Genomic DNA, 8,411 nt, shown 5'->3' with positions numbered 1-8,411 from the left:
ACATAAAAGGAAGTTTGACAGATTTGACTGTCATAAAAATATAAAAACGAAAAATTTCTATACAACAAAAAAATGCCATAAACAAGATTGAAAGACAAATGACAAATTGGAAAAGAGCACATATGAGAGAGGATAATTTCCTTGATATAACATCTATTAGTGACAAAATAAATACTCCAGTAGCAAATGGGCAAAGGACAGGAAAAGGAAATGTCACAAAAGAAAAAAAAAAGGAAAATAAACCTACAAATAGCTGTTCAACATGATTTTTAACCAAACAAATTCAGATAAGAACAACAACAAGATGGGCTTTGTCACCTTTTGGCTCTTACAATATTTTAAAATAGAATTTAAAGGACAGCTTTAATTTACAGAAAAAATTGAGAATATATTACAGAGCTTTCCCATTTATGTGAGACACTGACTTCAGAAGTGTCTCTGAGGACTCAATTACAATGGCAACAGAAACTGAAGCACAAAATAAACAAATGGGACTACATTAAATTAAAAAAAGTCTGCACAACAAATGAAACTACCATTAAAATAAATTGACACCCTATCAAAAAGGAGAAAATATTTGCACATCATACATCTGACAAGGGCAAATATCTGAAATCTACAAGTAACTCATGGAAATCAATAAGACTAAAATATTTAAAAAAAAAAACAATCTTGAAAAATGTAGAAAAACTAAATATAGACAATTTTCCAAAGAAGACATGTAATGGCCAACAGGCACATGAAAAAATGCTCATTATCTCTTACTATCAAGGAAATAGAATACAACCTTATACCTGGGAGAACAGCTTATATCAAAAATTTTGGAAACAAGTGCTAATGAGGGTATGGAGGAAAAAAACCCTCATACACCACTGGAGGGAATGTGGGTTAATTCAGTCTCTGTGGAAAATGGTAGGGAGGTTTCTCAAAGCATTAAAAATCTACCATATAACCCAGCTATTCCAGTTCTAGGTATCTTCCCACAGAATACAGAATCATTAATTTGAAGGTTTATATGTATTTCTATGTCATTGCAGCATTATTTAAAATAGGCAAGTTATGGGAACAAACCAAGTGCCAACAACAGATGAGCGGATTAAGAAGATATGGTTTTATTAAAAGAAATAGAAGAAGGGCCTCCCCGGTGGCACAGCGGTTGAGCGCTGGTTTGCGAAGCTGCCTGAAGCCTCTGCAGCACTGGTTCGATCCCCGGCCGCCAGGTGAGGGTCCCACATGGCGCGCAGACCTCTCCTGCTGCCTGCTGCTCCCCTCAGCAATCTGGCTGTTCTCCTCTCCGCTGTGGCTCTAGTGAATTCTCTCACCCTCCTGTGCTTCTGACTGTACCCAGTGCTTGTATAAATAAATAAATAAATCTTTAAAAAAAAAAAAAGAAACAGAAGAAAATACAAAGAAATGGACAGATAGTACCTGCTCATGGATTGGAAGAAACAACATTGTCAAATTGGTCATCCTACCGAAAGCAATATATAGATTTAATGAAATCCCAATAAAAATATCAATGACATTCCACAAAGAACTGGAGCAAACAATACTGAAATTCATCTGGAATCATGAAAGACTCAGAAAAGCCTAAGCAATCCTGGAAAAAAAAAAAAGAGACACGGGAGGAGGGTCCCACATGGTGCTCAGACCTCTACTTCCGCCCGCTGCTCCCCTCAGCAGTGTACTTCGGTCCTTCTGCCTGTTCTGCTCCCTGCTCTGTCTCTGGTGAATTCTCTCACCCTCCTGCTTCTGGCTGTACCCAGTGCTTGTATAAATAAATAAATAAATCTTTAAAAAAAAAGAAAATTTTAATAAGAATAAAAGAGAGAATGTTGGTATCACACTTCAAGTCTTCAAACTGTATTATAAAGTCATAATAATTAAAACAGCCTGGCACTGGAACAAAACCAGACAAACAGACCAATGGAATAAAATTGAGAGCCCAGAGATAAATCTATATGGACAGTTAACCTATGACAAAGGAAATAATACTAGAACAAGGATAGTGTCTTCAAAAAATGGTGTTGGCAAAACTGAACAGTTATATGGAAAAAAAATGAAATTCTCTCACACTACACAAAAAATCAGTTCAAAATGGATGAAAGACTTGTATGTAAGATCTGAAACCATAAAATACAGAGAAGAAAACATAGGCATAACACTTAATTACATAAATTTCAGTAATGTCTTTAGGGATTCATCTCCAACAGCAAGGAAAACAAAATAAAATATAAACAGTTGGGCCTATATGAAACTAAAAACTTCTGCACAGCAAAAGGATCTGTAATTAAAATTAAAAGACGGGCCTCTCCAGTGGTGCAGCAGTTGAGCGCTGGGTTGCGAAGCTGCCAGCAGCCTCTGCAGTGCCGGTTCGATCCCCGGCTGCTTCCTGGCCACCGGAGGAGGGTCCCACATGGCGCGCATACCTCTTCTGCCACCCGCTGCTCCCCTCAGCAGTGTGCTTCGGTCCTTCTGCCTGCTCCCCGCTTTGGCTCTGGTGAATTCTCTCACCCTCCCGTGCTTCTGACTGTATCCAGTGCTTGTATAAATAAATAAAATAAATAAATAAACCTTTAAAAAAATTAAAAGACACCTTACTGAATGGGAGAAAATATTTGTACATCATACATCTGACAAGGAAACGATATCGAAGATCTACAAAGAACTCATAAACTCAACAAAAAGAAAACAAATAACCTACTCAAAAAATGGGCAAAACTAAACAGACGCTTCTCCAAAGAACACATATAGACTGCAAACAGGCACATGAAAAACTGTCCATTATCACTTATCATCAGGGAAATATAAATGAAAGCCATGAGGAGATACTATCTCACACCTGTGGAGTGGCCCATATCAAAAAGTCTAGAAACTGGGCCTCCCCTGTGGCACAGCGGTTGAGCGCTGGGTTGCGAAGCTGCCCGCAGCCTCTGCAGCGCCGGTTCAATCCCCGGCTGCTCCCCGGCCACCGAAGGAGGGTCCCACATGGCGCACAGACCTCTCCTGCCGCCCGCTGCTCCCCTCAGCAGTGTACTTTGGTCCTTCTGCCTGCTCTGCTCCCCGCTCTGGCTCTGGTGAATATTCTCACCTTCCCGCACTTCTGACTGTACCCAGTGCGTGTATAAATAAATAAATAAATCTTAAAAAAAAAAAAAAAAAAAGTCTAGAAACACCAAATGCTGGTCAGGATATGGAGGAAAGGGAGCCCTCCCACACTATCAAAGGAAATGCAGACTGGTCCAGCCCTTATGGAAAACAGTATGGTGGTGTCTCAAAAGATTAAAAATGGATCTGCCATATGACCCAATGATTCCAATTCTAGGCATCTACCCCAAATTCAAAAACACTAATTCAAAAGGAAACCTGGACAAACAAAGGTGAGCAACCAGTCCCAGGAAATTGCAGGCCGGCCTGCAAGGCTGTTGGAGGCCAGTGACCACGCGCCACCTTTTGGAATTGAGTAAAAGCAGAGGGAGAGCTCCACAAACAAAGGTGAGAGGCCAGTCCCAGGAGAGCTCAGGCTGGCCTACAAGGCTGTTGCAGGCTGGTGACCCCCAAGCACCCCTTCTGAAACTGAATAAAGGCAGAGGGAGGGCCCCACAAACAAAGGTGGGCAGCAAGTCCCAGGGAAGCACCTGCTGGCTCACAGGATTGTTGGAGGCCAGTGACTCCCAAGCAACCCTCCTGGAACCAAGTAAAGGCAGAGAGAGGTCCCAGCAAAGAAAGGTGAGCAGCGAGGTCCAGGACAGTGCCCTTCAATCAGCACATGGCTGTGGTAGGCTGCTGGTGACTCACTTGCACCTGTGCACCCCATCTGGAACAGTGAGTAAAGTCAGTAAAGTACAGGGAGGGACCAGCTCTATTGAGGAACAGCAACCACTTGGGAGAGTGCCTTTTGGTCCCCACAGTGTTAGAATCTGTGTGAACCCCTACCTCATGCACAGAACACATCCAGCATTGTAGGTTAAGATACACATGTAGCCTTTAGAAAGCCCAGAATTAAAGCCACGCATATATGAACAACTACTCTTTCACAGAGGAAGAAAGAATATGCAATGGAACAAGGAAAGTTTGTTCAATAAATGGTGCTGGGAAAGCTGGACCACCATATGCAAAAGAATGAAACTAGACCACTACCTCACACCATGCACAAAAATGAACTCAAAATGGATAAAAGAATTGAATGTAAGACCTGAAACCATAAAAAAAATATGTGGAATAAAATATAGGTAAAACACTACATGACATACATTTCAGTAACATCTTTAAAGACTCATCCCGCAAAGCCAAGAAAGTGAAGGAAAAGATAAACAGCTGGGACTACACCAAACTAAAAATCTTCTATACAGCAAAAGAGACATTAGTCAAAACAAAGAGCTATCCTACTGATTGGGAGAAAATTTTTGCACTACATACAATTGATAAGGGACTGATCACAAAGATCTATAAGGAACTCACATGACTTAACAAAAACAAAGCAAACCAACCATTTAAAAATGGAGAGAAGAGCTAAAAAGACACTTCTCCAAAGAGGAAATACAAATGGCCAACAGATATATGAAAAAATCAAAACCTGGGGGGCGGAGCAACATGGCGGCGAGGAGACGCTGCGAGTAAGATCTCCCATTAAAAAAAGTTAATAGGGAGGAAAAGCGGCAGGTCCCAGTGAGAACCGGGACACGGAAGATAAACGGACGACTCCAGCAAACTGCCCGAAGAAGAAAGTGGCCATAAAAGAGGACTAGAAGGGAGGAAAGCGCAGAACCCTGCTCCCCTCCCCGCCCACAGAGGCGGCACTCTCCCACCCGCAGAGAGGAGGAAAACAACAAACTAAAACTGCCAACAAGAACAAAGGACGCAGCAAGCGGGACTGTGAGTGGAAAGGAACTATTGCAGCCACCACACCCTGTGAACGGGAGCTGTGGAGAACCCCCTCAGGATCCGCCCCGGAGGTGAGCTCCGGGCGCCATTGAAGAGAGCCCCGCCCAGGAGGAGACCAGCCCCAGCACACAGCCCCGGCCCCCAGTAAGCCTGCCCGGAAGCAGCGCGCCGGAAAAACAGACATGGAGCGGGATTGCGCGGGGAAAGCGGCGCGGATTGCGCGGATCGGATCGCAACTGCCCAGGTCCCCGCGCCTGCGACCTAGGCTTGCAGGGAGACGACCTAGGCTTGCGGGGAGACGCGTGGAGGCCCTCCCGAGTGAGCAGGAACCAGGCGCCCAGGCAGGGGAGCGGGATTCAAAGACGCCATTCCCGCGCCACTGATCTGGGCTACAGCCCGCGTCCTGGAACTGAGGGCTTTGGAACTGAGACCCGGGGCACGAAATTAGGGCCGTGGGTTCCCCACGACGGTGGGCACAAGGCAGACACAGCACCCCAAAGCCGTTGAGGTGTACCCTACCATCCCTGCTCTGCTCCCTGTCCCACGGGGTGGAAAATCAGCTCCCCAAGGGCTCCAGGAGAGATCTCTGGCGCCACCTAGCGACTTGAAGCCAGCACAGCCTCCTGAAGGAGCTAGTGGCCAGCTGGGGAGTTAGCCCACGCCGGGCCCCTTCCGAACAAGTAGTCTGAGCCCACAGGGAGAGCGAGCACCACAGCCGGGGCAGACCAAGCGCACAGAAGAGTGTGCCTGAGACCGGACGCGCAAGGAGTGTGTCCCACATCACCATTATAGAATAGGGACATTTCTTCAGTAAAGACTACCTGCAGAAGGCTTCCTCAGGAGCCAGAAGTGAGCGGGGGAAGTTCGCCCACGCCAGACCCCCTCTGGCCTGCAGTCCAAGCCCAGAGGGGGAGCAGGAACCCACCGCCGGGGCAGACCAGGCGCACAGGGGAGTGTGTCCCCACATCGGAATTTTAGAACAGGGACCTTTCTCCAGTAAAGACTGCTTGAAACTGACAGATGACTCCTGGAGGAACCAGGGGGGAGCAGAGAAGCCCACCCAAGATGCGGCCAGTCCCAACTACACAGTGTCCCAACGCATACGGCAAATTAGAAAACAGACAGTAGGGAGGAGAAGAACCACACGCAACCTAGCAACTCTCCAGAGAAAAAGCACACCACAGAAAGAAAACCAGCCCCCAGATGGCAACGACAGTAACTTGGAAGAACTTCTGAGCCTTCCAGAAAGAGAATTTAAAATTGCTGTGATTAAAAAACTGACAGAAGTCATAAAGGAAAACAATGATAAGGAAAATAATCAACGATCAGAAGAATGAAATTGAGTCCCTAAAGAGGGAAGTAAAAGAAATGCAGGAGATCAAAGAATTAATGGAAGAACTAAAGAATTCTGGGAAAAGCAATGAAAGCAGAATTGATGAAATGGAAGAACGAATAAGTACTCTTGAAGACACAGAAATAAAAAGAACCAAAACAGAAAAGGAAAGAGAAGTACGAAGGAAAAAGAATGAAGAAAGACTTCGGGAACTATCTGACTCCATGAGGAAAGGAAACATAAGAATTATAGGATTACCAGAAGGAGAGGAGAGAGAAGTAGGAACAGAGAAAATATTCAAAGAGATAATTGAAGAGAACTTCCCAAATGTGAAGGAGGAGCTGAAAATTGATATACAAGAAGCAAGAAGAACACCAAACTTCCACGACGAAAGGAAAAATACAGCAAGACACATAATAGTAAAGCTCCCAAGAATCCAGGACAAGGAAAAAATAATGAAGCTGGCAAGAGGGAAGAAACAGATAACATTCAAAGGAAAGCCATCAGGCTGACATCAGACTTCTCCGAAGAAACACTACGGGCAAGGAGAGAGTGGAGGGACATAGTCAACAGACTCCAAGAAAACAGATGCCAACCAAGAATACTCTATCCCGCAAAGCTCTCCTTCCTCTTTGAAGAAAGAATATGGACTTTCCCAGAAAAACAGAAACTCCGGAATTTCATTGCAACTAAACCCCCACTCCAAAAAAATACTACAAGGAGTCCTAAAGCCAGAACCTCAGAGGGACGAATAACAATGAAAGAAGGCCAAAAAAAAAGTTATTAAAAGAATAAATAAATAAAATCAAAGGAAAGACAAACACAATGGCAAATACAGATGTTAACATATCAATATTTACTCTAAATGTAAATGGACTAAACTCTTCAATAAAAAGACACAGAGTTGCAGCCTGGATTAAGAAACAAAACCCAACCTTTTGCTGTCTCCAGGAAACACATTTAGCTACAAAAGATAAAAATAGGCTCAAAGTTAAAGGATGGAAAACAATCCTACAAGCAAATGGACCAAAAAAGAAAGCAGGAACAGCTATACTTATATCAGATAAAACAGATTTCAAACTCAAAAAGATAAAAAGAGACCCCAATGGTCACTACATTATGATCAAGGGGACAATACTTCAAGAAGAAATAACACTCATTAACATATACTCACCAACGAAGGAGCACCAAAATATATCAGACAACTGTTGTCCTCTCTGAAAACAGACATCAGAGAAAACACATACGTAGTGGGAGACTTCAACACACCACTATCAACAATGGATAGATCAACAAGACAAAAAATAAGTAAAGAAACCAAAGCTCTAATAGGACCTAGAGCAATTGGGCTTAACAGACATCTATAGAACACTAAACCCCAAAAAAACGGAGTACACATTTTTCTCAAGCGCACACGGATCATTCTCCAGGATCGATCACATACTGGGGCACAAGACAAACATCAACAGATACACCAAGATTGAAATCATATCAACCATCTTTTCTGACCATGAAGGCATCAAACTAGAAATAAACCATAAAAAGAAGGCAAGGAACTTTCCTACCTCATGGAGATTAAAAACCACACTACTGGAAGACCACTGGACTAATGAGGAGATCAAAGAAGAAATAAAAAATTTTTGAATTGAATGACAAGGAGGACACCAATATCCTAAATGTATGGGATGCAGCAAAAGCAGTAATAAGAGGAAAATATATACCAAAGAAGCTCACATCAAGAAACAAGAAAGAACTCAAAGAAACACCTAATCTGAAGCTCAAAGATCTAGAAAAGAACAACAAAAAAACCCAAAACCAGTAGAAGAAAAGAAATAATAAAAACAAGCAGAAATAAATGAAATTGAAACTAAAAAAACAATCCAAAAGATCAATGAAACCAAGAGCTGGTTCTTTGAAAAAATCAATAAAATAGACAAACCCCTAGCCAGGCTCACAAAGGAAAAAAGGGAGAAAGCACAAATAAACAGGATCATCAATGAAAGAGGAGAAATCACAACGGACACAGCAGAAATCAAAAGAATAATCAGTAACTACTATGAACAGTTATATGGAAACAAGTTTAACAATCTAGAGGAGATGGACAAATTCCTACAACTCTACAATCACCCAAAGCTAGATAAAGAAGAAATAGAACACCTAAACAGACCAATTACAATTAGCGAAATTGAAATGG

This window comes from Talpa occidentalis, unplaced genomic scaffold, assembly GCF_014898055.3.
Source record: "Talpa occidentalis isolate TD23 unplaced genomic scaffold, MPIMG_talOcc4v2.1 talOcc4.15, whole genome shotgun sequence".
Lineage (NCBI taxonomy): Eukaryota > Metazoa > Chordata > Mammalia > Eulipotyphla > Talpidae > Talpa > Talpa occidentalis.
The sequence above is the reverse complement of the archived record's forward strand: the minus strand, read 5'-3'. Positions refer to the sequence as shown.